Source organism: Rana temporaria, chromosome 1 (genome assembly GCF_905171775.1).
Source record: "Rana temporaria chromosome 1, aRanTem1.1, whole genome shotgun sequence".
NCBI lineage: Eukaryota > Metazoa > Chordata > Amphibia > Anura > Ranidae > Rana > Rana temporaria.
Window position 1 is genome coordinate 218,650,971 of NC_053489.1, and position 18,846 is coordinate 218,669,816.

Sequence of the window (18,846 nt, forward strand, 5' to 3'; positions counted from 1 at the left end):
CCCTCCTGAACCATACCAGAACAATACCAGACTATACATCCTTCATTAAGAGGGTACCATGTTTGTTTGGACAAGGACCTCATCCCCAAATCTCTGTCCAGTGGATCTGGATCAGTGGTCTGTGTGGGGTACTTTGTGTGATCTGGAAGCCTCCTTTAGAATAAAGGAGCCCCCATATAGCTAACTTACCCCATGAAAATAAACAAAGGGGTACATATTACCCATGGTAACATATTTAAACATATACACAGTGTCTAACAAAAGTAAGTACACCCCTCACATTTTTGTAAATATGTTATTATATCTTTTCATGTGAAAACACTAAAGCCATGACACTTTGCTACAATGTAAAGCAGTGAGTGTACATCTTGTATAACAGTGTACATTTGCTGTTCCCTACAAAATAAGTCAACACACAGCCATTAATGTCTAAACCACTAGCAACAAAAGTGAGTACACCCCTAATTGAAAATGTCCAAATTGGGTCCAATGTGTTAATATCTTGTGTGGCCACCATTATTTTCCAGCACTGCCTTAACCCTCTTAAGCATGGAGTTCACTAGTTCTTCACAAGTGACCACTGGGGTCCTCTTCCACTTAGAGACCTTGTGCTCCTCCACCTTCCATTTGAGGATGCCCCACAGATGCTCACAAGCGTTTAGGTCTGGAGACATGCTTGGCCAGTCCATCACCTTTACCCTCAGCTTCTTAAGCAAGAAAGTGGTTGTCTTGGAGGTGTGTTTGAGGTCGTTATCATGTTGAAATACTGCCCTGTGGCCCAATCTCTGAAGGGAGGTGATCATGCTCTGCTTCAATATGTCACTATAAATGTTGGCATTCATGGTTCCCTCAATGAACTGTAGCTCCCCAGTGCCGGCAGCACTCATTCAGCACCAGACCATGACACTCCCACCACCATTCTTGATTGTACTGTGTCTTTGTACTCCTCACTTGGTTGCCGCCACACACGCTTGACATTATCTGAAACAAATACGTTTATCTTGGTCTCATCAGGCCACAGGACTTGGTTCCAGTAATCCATGTCCTTAGTCTGCTTGTCTTCAGCAGAGTTCTTTGCCATGAAGTGCCATGTTGAACTTCCAGTGACCAGTATGAGAGAGTGAGAGCGATAACACCACATTTAACACACATGCTCCACTTTCACACCTGAGACCTTGTAACACGAATGAGTCACATGACACCAGAGAGGGAAACTGGCTTATTGGGCCCAATTTGGACATTTTCACTTAGGGGTATACTCATTTTTGTTGCCAGAGGTTTAGAAATTAATGGATGCCAGTGGTTTAGACAATGGATGTGTTTTGAGTTATTTTAAGGGGACATCACATTTGCATTGTTATACAAGCTGCACACTCACTACTTTACATAGTAGCAAAGTGTAATTTCTTTAGTGTTGTCACATGAAAATATATAATAAAATATTTACAAAAATGTGAGGGGTGTACTCACTTTTGTGAGATACTGTGTATATATAGTATAGTATAGTATGATAGCAAACAAAAAAACTACAACTGTAGCACAATGTAATTATACACAAATAATAATAAACAATGTCCCCTGAATCCAATGTTTATTACTGTGTCACTTAACAAAGTTCCTCAGCTGCTGTTGTAGTGTAAGCAGAGCAGCATATTCTTGATCATACTTGCTAAATCATGGCAACTAGGATTCCCCAACCATTTTTTTTAAATAGAATAAATCCAGGAGATAACTGTTATTCATCAGCATTAAATATGTTTTAAAGGTCAGGGACAGGAGTACACCATACGCATGTGCAACTTCACATGCAGCTTTAAAGTGGTTGTGAAGTCAGAAGGTTTTTAATCTTAATGCTTTCTATGCATTTAGATTAGAAACCTTCTGTGTGTGTAGCAGCTCCCCTCATCCCTCCTAATACTTACCTGAGCACCCTCTCTGTCCAGCAATGTCCACGAGTGTCATGTGCCATCTAAGACTCTCCCTTCTGGTTGGCTGAGACACAGCAGTGGTGCCATTGGCTCCTGCTTCTGTAAATCAAAGTCAGTTAGCCAATCAGGGCAGGGCTGAATGGACACAGGAAGCCGTGACTCAGCTCGGGTGCCCCAATATCACAATATGTATTACTGTTTGCTATAATAAATAGCCCATTTAAAAAAAAAAAAAATTCCCTGAGTTTAGGCCGATATGTATTCTTCTACATATTTATGGTAAAAAAAATCGCAATAAGCGTATATTGATTGGATTGCACAAAAGTTATAGGGACAGATCCACAGACGAAGTACGCCGGCGTATCTACTGATATGCCGGCGTACTTTAAAATTTCCCACGTCGTATCTTTAGTTTGAATCCTCAAACCAAGATACGACGGCACCTGGGTAAGATCCGACAGGCGTACGGCTTCGTACGCCTTCGGATCTTAGATGCAATACTTCGGCGCCCGCTGGGTGGAGCTTGCGTCATTTCCGCGTCGGTATGCAAATTAGTGATTTACGACGATCCACGAACGTACGCGCGGCCATCGCATTTTCTAACGTCATCTGTAGTAGGCTTTTTCTGGCGTATAGTTAAAGCAGGTATTTTGCGGCGTATAGATAGACTTGCCATGTTAAGTATGGCCGTCGTTCCCGCGTCAAAATTTTACATTTTTTTATTTTTTGCGTAAGTCGTCCGTGAATAGGGATGGACGTAACTCATATCTAAGTTAAAAAAATTATGTCCTAGCGACGTCATTTAGCGCAATGCACGGCGGGAAATTCGGCGCGGGGACACGCTTCATTTAAATGAAACCCGCCCCAACCCGCCCAATTTGAAATCCGCCGCCAGAAATACACTACGCCGCCGTAACTTACGGCGCGAACTCGCTGAGGATTCGAATATACGCCAGGTAAGGTACGGCGGCATAGTGTATCTCTGATACGCTGCACCGATCGAAATGTATGTGGATCTGGCCCATAGCGTCTACAAAATAGAGGATAGTTTTTTGACATTTTTATTATTATTTTTTTTTACTACTTATGGCAGCGATCTGCAATTTTTATCATGACTGTGACATTTTGGCGGACTCATTGGACACTTTTGAGACTATTTTGGGAACATTCACATTTATCCCATTTGGGTTTATACAACCCCTTTAAATCTCATGCCTACATTTTAGGACTTGAAAACAGAGAGTGATCTAACATTTCTCTTTCTGGGAGCAGTGGCCTTAACGTTCAATGTCTGTGCTGACAGTACAATCATTTCAATTTACGCTGCTATAAAACTTTTTGTAGCCCATTACAATAAGGTATTCTAGACTGTATTAGAAACCTTCATGTGACAATTTTTTTGATAAATGCCTGAAGACTTGTTGGAAATTGACTGTAAGCTATGTTGATTTCACCAAAATTCTTATAATAGGGTTGTATTTTGCTTCTAAGCCTAGGGTCTTTTCATGTATCTAAAAGCTCTAGGTAGTACAGAGAACAGGAAGCTCATAATTATTGTACACCTATGGAGTACAAAAAAACGAAGCATAAAACCTTTATATTTAAGTGGCAATGGAATGAACAATAAAACAGAGATTTATTTTTCCTCAATTATATTTACACTGGTGGACAGTTCATGAGTTGACACAGCACTACCTCCTACTATGAAGCAACATGCCTTTGATTTACCCACTAGCCTAATTGAAACTATTCACAGCAAATAGCATTTTCTTTCTCTGTTTTTTTTTGGACTTTTCCATTCCCATTTGGCCTCATTATTTCCAACCAGAGGCATGCTCACCTATTATAATAACCAGATAAAATGTAAGACACGAAAGCACAGTATGTTTAAGTCAGTAACTCTGACAAAAAAAGGAGGAATAGAGAAAAATGCTGCGTATTTTAAGCTCAGTTGAAAAAATGAAAATGGAGGTCATGCAGCTTCCTTAGCAAATCAGTGCTATGATTTCACATTGAAACAATTAAATAGTTTATAATCGCTTCACAAAACCTGACTACCTAATCAGATGCCTGTGTTAGGGCTATCAGCCCTAAATGACATACAGTTTAAAAAGCTCTCTCAGACAGTTGATTGCGAGTGATCAATAGACAGAAAGTCTGAAGGATATGGCATTTCATTTTGGTATTTTAGAAGAGAAAATAAGAACATCACTGTACTCAGACCACATAGAATTGCTGATAGAATCTGACGTATTACTGTATATTCAGGGCCGTCTTTAATATTGATTGGACCCTGGGAAAAAACTTTCTTGGGCCCTCCATCATCTCCTCTCTGCCTGCACACCATGGACTGGGGAGGTGAGGGAACCCATTAATAGACAGAAAACTCCTAGGGATCCTAGGGCTCCTCGGATCAGTGGCAGTATTGGGAGGAGGGGAGGGTGTGATCAATGGCAATGCTGATTATTTATTTTTTTACCGACTACCAATATAAAGAGGAGTTTCAACAATGGCCATCAATGTAAAAGGGGTTTACACTGACCACTAATGTAACAGAAGCATTCACAGTAACCACCAATGTAAGGAGGGATTTACACTGACCACCAATGTAAGGGGGACATTAACCACTTAAGGACCCCTTCGTGTCGATATACATTGGCAAAAGGGCATGGCTGGGCACAGGCATGTACCTGTACTTCACTTTTAAGATCCCAGCCGTGGGTCGCGAGAGCTCCTCCGGCGGCACGCTCGCAACCTGGTCCTATTCTCCGTGACCACGCCCGCGGGACCCGTGGACACGATCGCCGCCGGTGTCCCACGATCGAGTCACAGAGAGGAAGAACGGGGAGAGGTAAGTGTAAACAAACCTTCCCTCCTAGTGTTGCTGTCAGTCATCGTCTGTTCCCTGTGTTAGGGAACGACGATCAGTGACGTCACACGCACAGCCACGCCTCCCCACAGTAAGAACACTCCCTTAGTACACACTTAACCCCTACAGCGTCCCCTCCTGGTTAACCCCTTCACTGCCAGTGTAATTTTCACAGTAATCAGTGCATTTTTATAGCACCTTTCGCTGTGAAAATGACAATGGTCCCAAAAATTTGTCAAAAGTATCCGATGTGTCCGCCATAATGTCGCAGTCATGAAAAAAAATCGCTGATCGCTGCCATTAGTAGTAAAGAGAAATTATTAATAAAAATGTTATAAAACAGTCCCCTATTTTGTAAACACTATACATTTTGCGCAAACCAATCAATAAACGCTCATTGCGATTTTCTTTTGCCAAAAATATGTAGAAGAATACGTATCAGCCTAAACTGAGGAAAACAGTTTTTTTATATATTTTTGGGGGACATTTATTACAGCAAAAAGTAAAAAATATAGCATTTTTTTTTTAAATTGTTGCTCTATTTTTGTTTATAGCACAACAAATAAAAACCACAGAGGTGATCAAATAACACCAAAATAAAGCTCTATTTGTGGGGAAAAAAAGGACGCAAATTTTGTTTGGGAGCCACGGCGCAATTGTCAGTTAAAGCGATGCAGTGCTGAATCGCAAAAAGGGGCCAGGTCCTTTACCTGCATATTGGTCTTAAGTGGTTAACACTGGCCACTAGTGTGAATGAAAGGATTCTACACCAAGCACCAATGTAATGAGAAGAGTTACAATGACCACCAATGTAACTGAGACATTTAGCCTGCGTTCACATTTGGGTGTGTTGGGAACGCATGCAAAATCGCTTTCCTGACACCACAGAAACGTGATTCCCTTTAACAGATACACAGCAGTGCCATTAATTGTTTATGACACCCCCAGGCATCTGCTGACATGTGCCTTGGCACTGTGTGATTTTGAAAAGGGGTTTGGGACTTTCTTCTTCATTTGTAGCACATAGAGCAGTCCATTGAAATGAATGGGCTGCCCTACACGTGACCTACATCTTTATCCACCCTGTCAGTATACCTTTGCATCCTAAAACCCATGCTGACCCTCTGAACCCCACTCCTCCCCCATCCTCTCCACTCCAATCCCCCTCCCCTTTAACTCTACCTGCCTCCTCTGCTCCTCTTTGCACCCACCTTCCTTATCTCCATGCATCCCCTCCTTGCTCACCTGTGCAACCCAAACTGTAATTCCTTCTCTGCCTACCTCTGCACACCCCACACTACCCTCCCCCACTAATTTGCTTACCTTTGCAGAACAGGCTGATGGTAGGCTTAATGACCACAGTTGTAGGCAGGGCCTTCAAGCATGCCTCTTTACCTCCCCAGTGGGCAGCATTCAGTATAGGTGATGGTGGATTTGCCCTGCCTTAAAGATGGCCCTGTGTATATTGAATTTTATTTATATGTCAGATATTGGCAGCCATAGTGTGGAATAAAATAAAAGGCTGCAGTTATCAAAACAGAACATTAGAGATATCAGGCAAGGATGGTAAGGATGGTGAAGCAGTGGTTAGCATAGATGCTATCTGTTATTGAAAGAGTTTGAATGAAAGGAAACCTATCAGGGTAAATGTAATTTCTGGCTCATTTTCCAAATTGCTTTTCCAAAGACTGTCATCTTTTTGCATCTTTTACTACTTGGTTCACTAACCAGGCGTATGCATGTATGTGTCAGATGTTAAGACGTATTATGCAGATTCTTGTTTCAGGTCAGTAAATCATCAAATCAGGAAAAAAAAATGTTATTCACCATTTTTTTTATAAATTAGCAACATCTGAATTCCAGATGAACAGCTAAATACAAAGTTAAAAAAAACAAAGATGAGAGATGGTTTATTTGCTAAAGGATTTGTCTTCCTCCCTATTCGGTGACTTCACTGTTTTACTGCAGTTAAGAAATTTCAGCTAGGACATCTCTTTGCCTTCGGCCTAGAGTGAATAGTAAAGGAGCAGTATACATCTGATGAGATTATCCCTCCATTCTCTCATCTTGTCAGCTTTTTCTTTGACAGTATATTTTTTATGCAGAACAACTACTTTCAGTTCCATTGTATGGAGAATCAGGGCCGGCCTTTGGGGTGTGTGAGCTGTGCGGCCGCACAGGGCGCCATGGGCAACAGGGGCGCCATGTGGCCATCACAGGGGAGTACTGCTTAGGAGAGCAGTGGCTCGTGCCGGGTACGGAGGGGGCCAGGAAGCAGTTTAAATAGGAGCCGCCCCCCTACAGTCGTAATTCTGCTGTGGCCAATCATGGGGAGGGAAAAGTGGGCAGGAAGCTGGGCGGCGGCATGGCAAATCCAATTGGAGCTGCTCTTTCACTTCTCCCTTCAGCCGCTGCCGAGCTCTCTGGCAAATAGTGCAGCGGCGCTGTGACAGGGAGAGGAGAGCTGTGGGCTGTCTGTATCTCCCCCGCCGCCCCCCTTACCTTCCTGTAAGCCAAAGAGAGAGAGTGGCTCGATGTGCCGCCACCCAGCTTTCTGCCCGCTGTTTTCCTCCCCATGATTGGCCACAGCAGAGGGCCAATCAGAAGACTCTGGGGGCATCATGGGAAATGTAGTTACAGCAGAGTTCTGGCCCCAGTGTGTCCATAGACACCAAGCTACAGCCCCCAGTATGCAAGCACTCTGCTGGAGGGGAGGGAGGGGGTGTTAGAAAAAGAGCAAAAGATAATACTCCCACCAGAGAGGGAGCCACACTGTACCCCTGTTACCCACAACACCAGAGAGCCGTGCTGTACCCCACACCACCAGAGAGCCACGCTGTACCCCGCACCACCAGAAAGCCATGCTGTACCCGCACCACCAGAGAGCCACACAGTACCCCACAACACCAGAGAGCCACGCTGTACCCACACCACCAGAGAGCCGCGCTGTACCCACACCACCAGAGAGCCACGCTGTACCCCACACCACCAGAGAGCCATGCTGTACCCTGCACCACCAGAGAGCCACGCTGTACCCACACCACCAGAGAGCCACGCTGTACCCACACCACCAGAGAGCCACGCTGTACCCTGCACCACCAGAGAGCCACGCTGTAACCCGCACCACCAGAGAGCCACGCTGTACCCCGCACCACCAGAGAGCCATGCTGTACCCCGCACCACCAGAGAGCCACGCTGTACCCCGCACCACCAGAGAGCCATGCTGTACCCCGCACCACCAGAGAGCCGCGCTGTACCCCGCACCACCAAAGAGCCACGCTGTACCCCGCACCACCAGAGAGCCACACTGTACCCGCACCACCAGAGAGAGAGCCATGCTGTACCCGCACCACCAGAGAGAGAGCCACGCTGTACCCGCACCACCAGAGAGGGAGGAAGACTGAGCCACTGCCAGGATACAGACATGCTACACTACTCACTAGACTCACCCCGAGAAACCCAGAGTGAGCGAACGTCCAACCAGAGGGATCACTGTTGCGATTTCGCTGGGTCTGGTAAGAGGGCCTGTTGGCCATTATCCATTACTGTTCCCAGGGACTGAGTCATTAGGAAGAGCCTAGCCTGCTACTCTCTAGGCCTTATTGACCGCCACAACATCCATCTCTGTCCTCTTCCCACAGCGTCCCTCTGTCCTCTTCCCACAACGTCCCTCTGTCCTCTTCCCACGTGTCCCTCTGTTCTTCACCCACGGCATCCCTCTGTCCTCTTCCCACGGCATCCCTCTGTCCTTCACCCATGGCATCCCTCTGTCCTCTTCCCACGGCGTCCCTCTGTCCTTCACCCACGGCGTCCCTCTGTCCTCTTCCCATAGCATCCCTCTGTCCTTTACCCATGGCAACCCTCTGTCCTCTTCCCAGGGCATCCCTCTGTCCTTTACCCACGGCGTCCCTCTGTCCTTCACCCACTGCATCCCTCTTTCCCCTTCCCATGGCGTCCCTCTTTCCTCTTCACACGGCGTCCCTCTGTCCTTCACCCATGGCATCCCTCTGTCCTCTTCCCACAGCGTCCCTCTGTCCTCTTCCCATGGCATCCCTCTGTCCTCTTCCCATGGCGTCCCTCTGTCCTTTACCCACGGCAACACTCTGTCCTCTTCCCAGGGCGTCCCTCTGTCCTTCTCCCTGATCCCTGTATTATGACAATTAGGCTTGCCACCTGTCCGGGGTCCACCTGAATAGCTCAGGTTTTGAATCATGTGTCTGGATTTCAGTCTGACTAAAACCCAGACACATTATTCAGACAGGACTGTGGCTTCCCAAGTAACCCAGACAGTCATATACAAATATGTTGCCACCTGTTAAAATTGGCCACATCAACTGTTTGCCGCGGAATACTAAGCATGCCGCATTATTTCTCTCCTCCAGGTCTTTAAAATCTTATAGAGTATAGAACAAAAAAATGTGCCATGCGCAGCTAAAGTGTTCGGGTTTGGCTTGAAGAAAAGGTGGCAACCCTAGTCTGTGGGAGCCACAGGATTAGCTCGCACAGGGCGCCTGAACACCTAAGGCCGGCCCTGTGGGGAATTACCAGGTTCTGATGCTAACTCATATTTTTTAATGAATACATAACTGTATTACTTGGTGTTGTTTTTATGCAGTATCTGCCTGGAGTTCATAATTAAAGGGGAACTTTACCCATAACAACTTGATAAAAATAATGTTGTTGAGCAAGGAACAAACATTCCACATTAATAACTATGCTACCAATATTAGTGTGTGCTATCCAGCTGTTTCTTCTTGCTGGGGGCTAGGGATGGGCCGAACCATCCCCAGTTCAGTTTACACCAGAACTTATGAACATCGCAAAAGTTTGGAACCGAATAACGAGCCCCATTGAAGTCTATAGGACCTAAACATGAAAAATCAAAAGTGCCCATTTTGAAGGCTTATATGCAAGTAATTGGGCATACAATGGTTATGGGGGTCTGGGTACTGCCCTGGAGGACATGTATCAATGAAAAAAAAGTTTGTAAAAAACATCATTTTTTAAATGAGCAGTGATGCTTAAAGTGAAAGCATGAAAAATAAAATCCTTTCAATATAGTGTCTGGGGGGTCCACTTAATCTACCTGTAAAGTGATATATCTGTATTGTGTAAAGAAACTGCTGCAGAAATAATTGCATTTATAAAGCCATCAAAAATTAGATTTTCCCTGCAAGCTTTCTTTATTTTGTAAGCAACCACCTGCAGAACCAGTCTGTATGATGAGGGTACAATGTAGTGTGTTGGGAACAAGATTCAAGATTTTTTGGATTGAAGTAACAGGTTTGGACAAATTGATCTCTGGGTGTCGGTGGTGCCTTCACACCGTAACCTTACAGAGGTACTCTTGATGTAAGCAAGAATTGGCCTTGCTGTCAAAAATTGCAATCGTATGCACTTGTCAAACCGGCTGCGGAAAAATTTGTCTTTGGGTGTCGGTGTCGCCTTCACACCGTAACCCTATTGGGGTACTTTTGATGAAAGCAAAAATTGGCCTTGCTGTTAAAAATTGCATTGATATGCACCTGTCAAACAGGTGTGGAAGAATTGGTCTTTGGATGTCATTGGCGCCTTCACACCGTAAACCTATGGTGTACCCAAAAATGTAAATGATATGCACCTGTCAAACTTGCCCAAGGATGCCACAACATTGCCTTCCACCTGATGGTTCAGAGCTGGAATGGCCTTATGTGAAAAGAAATAGAGACTGGGAACCTGCCATTGTGGTACAGCACATTATGGAAATTCACAGAATGGGCAAAATCCACTAGACGGAAAGGCAGAAGTTGTAGAGCCAGCGGCATTGACAAACTTGCATTTAGATGCTGGGCATGTGGGTGGTAGTGACTGTTTTTTTTTTCACTGCAGAAGATGGGGCAGATAAATTTGCCAGCTATAGTTTACAGCTGGTGGTGTGCTTCAGACAGATGTGCTGCAAGGACCTGGGACACCTTGCGCTATGCCATCATCCCTGTCAGTGGAGGCCAGAGGTAAAGCGGGGGAAGACTGAGGTGAGTAATGAAGCAGAACAAATTGGTGCCCCTTTTGTGTGGTTTACAGGTGCTCTTGCCAACAGGCTGAGTGGTGGGAGAATAAATGCCTTGTCAAGCACGTGGTACCCAAATGGCTGATGTCTTTGCCACGCTTGATGAGCTTGAAAAAAGGTTTGCAAATTGCAACAGTGCGATCAGCTGCACATGTGCTAAAAAAGGCCCAGACAGCTGAGCTGTGGGAAGTGGGTCGGGAGATAACAGCTCCACAATGTGATGGAATAGGGTGGCTGCTCACTACTCTTCCATAATGGCTGCGTCTTTGGGGTTGTGCCTCAACCTTACTTTCCTCCTCTGCTCAATCTGGCACCCAAGTTGCGCCAGTGACATCATCATCCATCCTCATTACCACTGCAGACAACTTGGCAATAACCTTCGGCTGGAGGAACATGACTGCCAATTTGTGTACCAGTGTTCTCCCCTCTCTGTAGGCTCCTGCCTTCTTCAACCTCAGAACCAACATCTGAATCAAGCAATGGCTGTGCATCATCAAGGATCAAGTGGCTGATGCTGTGTTAAAATAACTTAGCTGCCTGTTTGCTGGGGCTATGGCAGGAATAGCTGTGGACATGGAGGTAGGTTTAGCCCCTCTGGCAGCTGCAATGGTCTGTGCACCAGTCTCTGATTGGATGACGAAGGATGAGGAGGATGAGGATGGTTTAGTAAGCTAGTCCACCACCTCCTCTGCATGCTGTGGCTGAATAGCACGGGCAACATCACTAAACAGAGGAAATTACACCCTGCCTGAGGACTGACCATGTCCACCTTTGCCTGTGGACCAGGGCCGATCCTAGGGTCACATGCGCCTGGGTGCAGAAATATTTCTGGCGCCCCTACAAGGGCGTGGTCACCTTACTAACTCCTCCCCCTTTACAAATGTTTCTATGGCAACGATTCAAACACAGAGATGCTCCCCTAAGATGGCTGAGAGAGAGAGAGGACGGCAGAGAGAGAGAGAGAGGACGACTGAGAGAGAGAGGGGGGACTGGACTGACACTGACAGAGAGATCCCTAGCCCTGTCTGCATGTGAAGATAGGTCTGCAGGGGCGTACCTAGAGCATTTGGCACCCGGGGCGGATCCTACATCTGGCACCCCCCACATTAAAATGTAAAAACACCCCACTGTGCCCCCTGCATACCTCTGCATCCTTCAATATTTTTTTGTCAATTCTGTGTACCCCTCTCCACAACTGCACCTCTGGACCCCTTCACATTACACAGCCCTTGTACCTCTGGACCCCTTCACATTACACAGCCCTTGTACCTCTGGACTCCTTTACATTACACAGCCATTGTACCTCTGGACCCCTTTACATTACACAGCACCTTGCACCCCTTTACATTACACAGCACTCTGGACCCCTTTACATTACACTGCACCCTGCACCTCTGGACCCCTCACATTACACAGCCCTTGTACCTCTGGACCCCTTCACATTACACAGCACCCTGCACCACTGGACCCCTTTACATTACACAGCACCCTGCACCCCTCTACATTTCACAGCCATTGTACCTCTGGACCCCTTTACATTACACAGCACTCTGGGCCCCTTTACATTACACTGCACCCTGCACCTCTGGACCCCTCACATTACACAGCCCTTGTACCTCTGGACCCCTTCACATTACACAGCACCCTGCGCCACTGGACCCCTTTACATTACACAGCACCCTGCACCCCTTTACATTACACAGCCATTGTACCTCTGGACCCCTTTACATTACACAGCACCCTGCACCCCTTTACATTACACAGCACACTGGACCCCTTTACATTACACTGCACCCTGCACCTCTGGACCCCTTCACATTACACAGCCCTTGTACCTCTGGACCCCTTTACATTACACAGCCCCTACACCACTGGACCCCTTTACATTACACAGCACCCTGCACCTCTGGACCCCTTTACATTACACTGCACCCTGCACCTCTGGACCCCTTTACATTACACAGCCATTGTACCTCTGGTCCCCTTTACATTACACAGCACCCTGCACCTCTGGACCCCTTTACATTACACTGCACCTTGCACCTATGGACCCCTTTACATTAAACAGCCCCTCTGGACCCCTTTACATTTCACAGCCCTTGTACCTCTGGACCCTTTACATTACACAGCACCCTGCACCTCTGGACCCCTTTACACTACACAGCACCCTGCACCTCTGGACCCTTTTACATTACAAAGCACCTTGCACCCCTTTACATTACACAGCCCTTGTACCTCTGGACCCCTTTACATTACACAACACCCTGCACCTCTAGATGCCTGTATGTTACACAGACACCCCCTTAACAGTTCTGGGCCCCCTACATGTTACTCATACCCATCTACAGTGCAGACCCCCTCCCTACAGTGCAGGCCCCCGCTACAGTGCAGGCCCACCTGCAGTGAAGACCCCGCTACAGTACAGACCCCCTCTACAGTACAGACCCCCTCTACAGTACAGACCCCTACTACAGTACAGACCCCTGCTACAGTGAAGACCCCCCATTCCTACAATACAGACCCCCCTTCCTACAATACAGACCCCTGCTACAGTGAAGACCCCCCCTACAATACAGACCCCCCTTCCTACAATACAGACCCCCGCTACAGTGAAGACCCCCCTACAATACAGACCGCCCTTCCTACAATACTGACCCCCTTCTTACAATACAGACCACCCCTTCCTACAATACAGACCCCCCCCCCCCCCATTTAGACCCATAATGTACCTGGCTGGCTCAGACAGACAGAAAGCCCGAGGTAGTGGCTTGGCGGGGGGTGGGGGGGAGGTAGTGACTTGGCGGGGGTGGGGGGGGTGCAAGCTGCTCCCCGCGCCCTGCCAGTCGGCACATCTGGGACTGGCACGGCGCAACGATCCCCTTCTCTCACGGCTCTGATCAGTCTCGGGCAGCTGCTGTCAGCTGAGCAGCCGCCTCCCCCTCCTCCTTTATGTCTATACTGCGCTGTGCATGCAGGAGGAGGGGGAGGCGGCTTCTCTGCTCGGCTGACAGGAGCTGCCCGAGACTGATCAGAGCCAAGGTCTGTGTCGTGTACCTTGATCCGGGCGGGAGGTGCTCTGCTGCTGCTTCTTCCAGCAGCTCCCTGGCAGCTTGCATCTCCCACTCGTCCTTGTCCTCCGCGGGCGCCGGCGGGAGATGTGTTACTGTAGCCAATCATTGCTGCGGCTGAGGACGGGTCAGTAGGCGGCAGAGAGGTCACGGCGCCCTCGCTGACAGGCGCCCGTGACTCCTCTAGGACGCCGCTCAGCACTATTTACCTGCGGGAAAGCACAACGGTGCTCTGGACACTTGGGCGCCCCCTCCCCTCTGGCGCCTGGGTGCAGTGCACCCTGTGCACCCCGTCTGGGATCGACCCTGCTGTGGACACATACGCTGCTGGCCCCCTCACAGTGCCTGTCCTTGTTGTCCTCCCAGACATGATGGGGGTGCTTATTAACACAATGTAACATATATAATGATTTTTATGTATATTGCTGGGATCTGGCAATAAATTACAGCCTCAAGCAGTATTAAAGGGGTTGTAAAGGAAAAAAATGTTTTCCCTAAATAGCTTCCTTTACCTCAGTGTAGCCCTCCTTCACTTACCTCATCCTTCGATTTTGCTTTTAAATGTCCTTATTTCTGAGAAATCCTCACTTCCTGTTCTTCTGTCTGTAACTACACACAGTAATGCAAGATTCTCTCCCTGGTGTGGAGAAAGCCTCTTGAGTGGTGGAGGGGGCGAGCAGGAGTGTCAGGATACCCACTAACACACAGCTCCTTTCTCTCTCTGCAAAGTAGAGAGTATCCTGACACTCCTGCTCACCCCCTCCCCCCTCAAGAGGCTTTCTCCACACCAGGGAGAAAGCCTCACATTACTGCATGTACAGTAGTCACAGACAGACAGAAGAACAGCAAGTGAGAAGAAATAAGGACATTTAAAAGCAAAATGGAAGGATGAGGTAAGTGAAGGAGGACTGCACTAAGGTAAAGGAAGCTATTTAGGGATTTTTTTTTTTACCTTTACAACCCCTTTAACTGCTTGCCGACCAGCCGCCGCAGTTATACGGGTCGGCTCTGCTGGGCGAGATCACGTAGCTATACGTCATCTCGCCGAGCAGCCAATAGGGGCTGTAGGAAAACACAGCTTCCCCATTCTTCACTGTGGCGCTGTCATCGATCGTGTGTTCCCTTATATAGGGAATCACAATCGATGACGCCACACCTACAGCCACACCCCCTACAGTTAGAAACACAGATGAGGTCACACATAACCCCATCAGTGCCCCCTAGTGGTTAACTCCCAAACTGCAATTGTCATTTTCACAGTAAACAATGCATTTTAAATGCATTTTTTGCTGTGAAAATGACAATAGTCCCAAAAATGTGTCAAAATTGTCTGAAGTGTCCGCCTTAATGTCGCGCCTTAATGTCGCGGTCATGAAAAAAATCGCTGATCGTAGTAAAAAAAAAAATATTAAAAAGGCAATAAAACTATCCCCTATTTTGTAAACGCTATAAATTTTGCGCAAACCAATCAATAAACACTTATTGCGATTTTTTTTTACCAAAAATAGGTAGAAGAATACGTATCGGCCTAAACTGAGGAAAACAATCGTTTTATATATTTTTGGGGGATATTTATTATAGCAACTAGTAAAAAATATTGCATTTTTTTCAAAATTTACTCTCTATTTTTGTTTATAGCGCAAAAAATAAAAACCGCAGAGGTGATCATATACCACCAAAAGAACGCTCTATTTGTGGGAAAAAAAGGACGCAAATTTTGTTTGGGAGCCACGTCGCACGACCGCGCAATTGTCAGTTAAAGCGACGCAGTGCCGAATCGCAAAAAGGGACCTGGTCCTTTAGCTGCATTTTGGTCCGGGTCTTAAGTGGTTAAATTAAATGTTTTCCTTTAGAAATAAAAATTTTCTGCTCTCATTTAATACACTATATACAGCTGCTATGTAAGCATTCTTGCATAATCTGGGGCATGGAGGTCATGGCCTCAACCTGAAAAAGGAACATCCTTGGGAAAAGGTAGGGAGGATCTGCAGGTATGGGTATGAGAAAATAGGGTGGGTTCCTTATGTACCTGACTGCGGTGACTTGGGAACAAGGAGGAAGAAGAGGAAAGGATCAGGTAGGAAGGATTTGAAGGGAGGGAAGACAAGCTGGAGAAAGGGCAAAGAGAGGATTCAGGTATGAGAAAGCAGAAAGTCATTGCTGATCAAGGCACCTGTGAAGGTCCAGAATGTATAACCAAGTAAAATTAGAAGAAATGGCCACTGTAGATCGAAATCCTTTTTATTTGGGCATCCCAAAAACCACAGGAATCAGAATGCTGGGTAGATGTGTTTCGCACACTTCAAGTGCGCTTAGTCATTACACAGATATGTTAGCAAAACAGTTCTTATATAGTCCCACCCATAACAGGTTTCACCAGGTACTAATTGCAGACTTCTTGCCACATAGACTACACATGTGAAAAAGAGATCCATGAATATATAATTATATATAACACATATAAACAAATAACAAAAAATTAGGGCTGTTACTGATCAAAATTTTTGTGTTTGATTAATCGTTTTGTTTTTTTTAATCGATTAATCGACTAATTTCGATTAATTATAACACATACAGATCCAACTACTTTTAGCTGATCTCCTTGCAGGCTTATTCCCAGTGCAACTACCAACCACTGAAAAAATGGATAGCAGGATACAAAAAACACACAAAGGCAGCGCTCGATGGGAATAGCATTAAAACTTTTATAGTCTTCAAGTAGATAATAAAATAAATATTGCACTGGAGATAAAGTCGATGTAGCTACATAAACTGTAAAAATGGTGCGAGTAATACCAAACGGTAGCAAAAGCAGTCATAAAAACATGTAGCTAAGGGGGGCGTGTCCAAACGCGAAGCAGGGAGGACGTGTGGAAGCTGAGCTCCGTTCTGGCAGAGCGCATCCACCGCCATCCTCGCCTTAATCCACGCTCAAATCGAGCATCAGCACAACGCCTACCTTGGGGGTGTTTTTGGAGCACGGCTGCCTAGGATTCCGGGTCGTGACCGGAGAGGGATTCGCTCCACGCCGCCGCCATCTTGAGGCCTACGCCACCTCCGGGGCCCACGGCGACAGTGTCCTGTCCACCCAGGGGGAGCACTGCCTACACCAACGGACGAGGCACACCCTGAGACCGCTTCTTACCTGCTCTGCTGGGGATATCCCTCGAAGTCCCGGTCGTGGAACGTGGAGTTCCGCGTAGCCATCTTGCGGCCTACACTGCCTCCGGAGCCCGTGACACCTGCATCTCACCCATCGGAGGGGGGAGCCGCTTCCATCACCATCCGAGGCCCCTCCGGAAGCCACAATCTGCCCGTCCAGCTGGGGAGAGGCCCCGAGGTTCCAGCCCTGCAGCGACTTCTTGCAGCCCACTGTCCGGGATCTTCTTCCAGCGGGTCACAGTGAGTAGCCGGGCTCCGGCCTATCCCTGGCCTACTAACCCCGGGACTGTCTCTAACTTACGGCCAGGTGTGGGGATACGGCTCGGGGGGGGGGTTACACTAAGCCCTCATAGACTCAAGCTCAATCAGCCCCCCCTCTCAGGAAAATCTGCAGCTTCGGCCTACTCCTGGAGGACATATTGCTACTCCAAACACTCCCAGCCGTCTCAGAAAATTGAGCTACACCCATCCCCTAACTAGTGCCTTGTTGGAATCATCCATAGTCTACTGGGCTCCTTCATTCATTAACCACTGTATGACTTAATCCTAGAAAGCATCCAAACAAGTTTTAAAGTAATCCACTTATCTAGAGAGCGCAGGGCGGAGTGCTGTTGCTACGCAACCAAAGGCCTTGCGATACCGCTGCCCCACTCCAGATGCATAAACCGCTGTCCATTACAACGCCATTGCCGCTTAAGGGGGTGGCCCTCTCAAGGAGTGACTAGCCGCGGACAGAGATGGACACTTGATAGCGAAGCTCCATACCGGCGGGACAATTAGCAACACAAAACAGTAGACCAGGCGAACCACACGATCAGTGACCAGTTCCCATACCCTTGGGTAACACTCAAACCATGACAAGGAAAAGGAAGGAAGACAGGAAACCACACAAACTGACGGACATCTTCCCGCTCAGTCAGCATGGGGATAAGCGGAATGGCGCCGGTGTGTCATCCACACCGGTGCGCCCGGCTCGCTCTTCTCCCCTTTCCTCTGCCTTACATAGCAGGCACAGTAATTCCCAGGGAAGCCCACAATCTTGTCCAGATACTCCACAAACAGCCAGTCCAGCAAAGGCTAGATTTAGGATGGAGGAGCCGCAATACAGCCCAGTGCCAGGACCCGATCTTGACTCCGGGGACGACACAAGAGAACTACCTGCTCAAATCGAAAAATTCCCCACCACAAATCAGCCTGTCATGGATACCATGCTGAAATACATGCTGCTCTCCCTCAGAAGCACCATCCAGGCAGACATGATGTCCTGCATGAATAAATTTCACAAAAACATACAAGCAGTGGAGTCGAGGGTGGAACATGTTGAAACCAAAATGGGCGAATACGCCACCACGATCAATGATCTAGTAGACGCCCAGGAACAGGGAGAAGATGAGTTGGAGGGTGTCAAGGCTAAATTAGCAGATTTGGAAGACAGGAGTAGGAGAAACAACTTAAAAATAAGAGGAGTTCCTGAATCAGTGCAGCAAAGTGAGCTTAAAGCCTACGCCACCACTATGTTCTCAGAGCTACTTCCAGATCTCACAGCAATCGACATTACGATCGACAGGATCCACCGTCTCCCGAAACCATCTTATCTTCCCGAAAACATACCCAGAGATGTTATCCTGAGAGTACACTTCTTTCACGTTAAGGAGCAATTAATGGCGGTCATGCGGTCCAAAGACCACATACCGTCAGAATATCAGCAATTGCAATTCTATGCCGACCTTTCTCAGTACACCCTGAAAAAATGGAGGAATCTGGCTACTATAA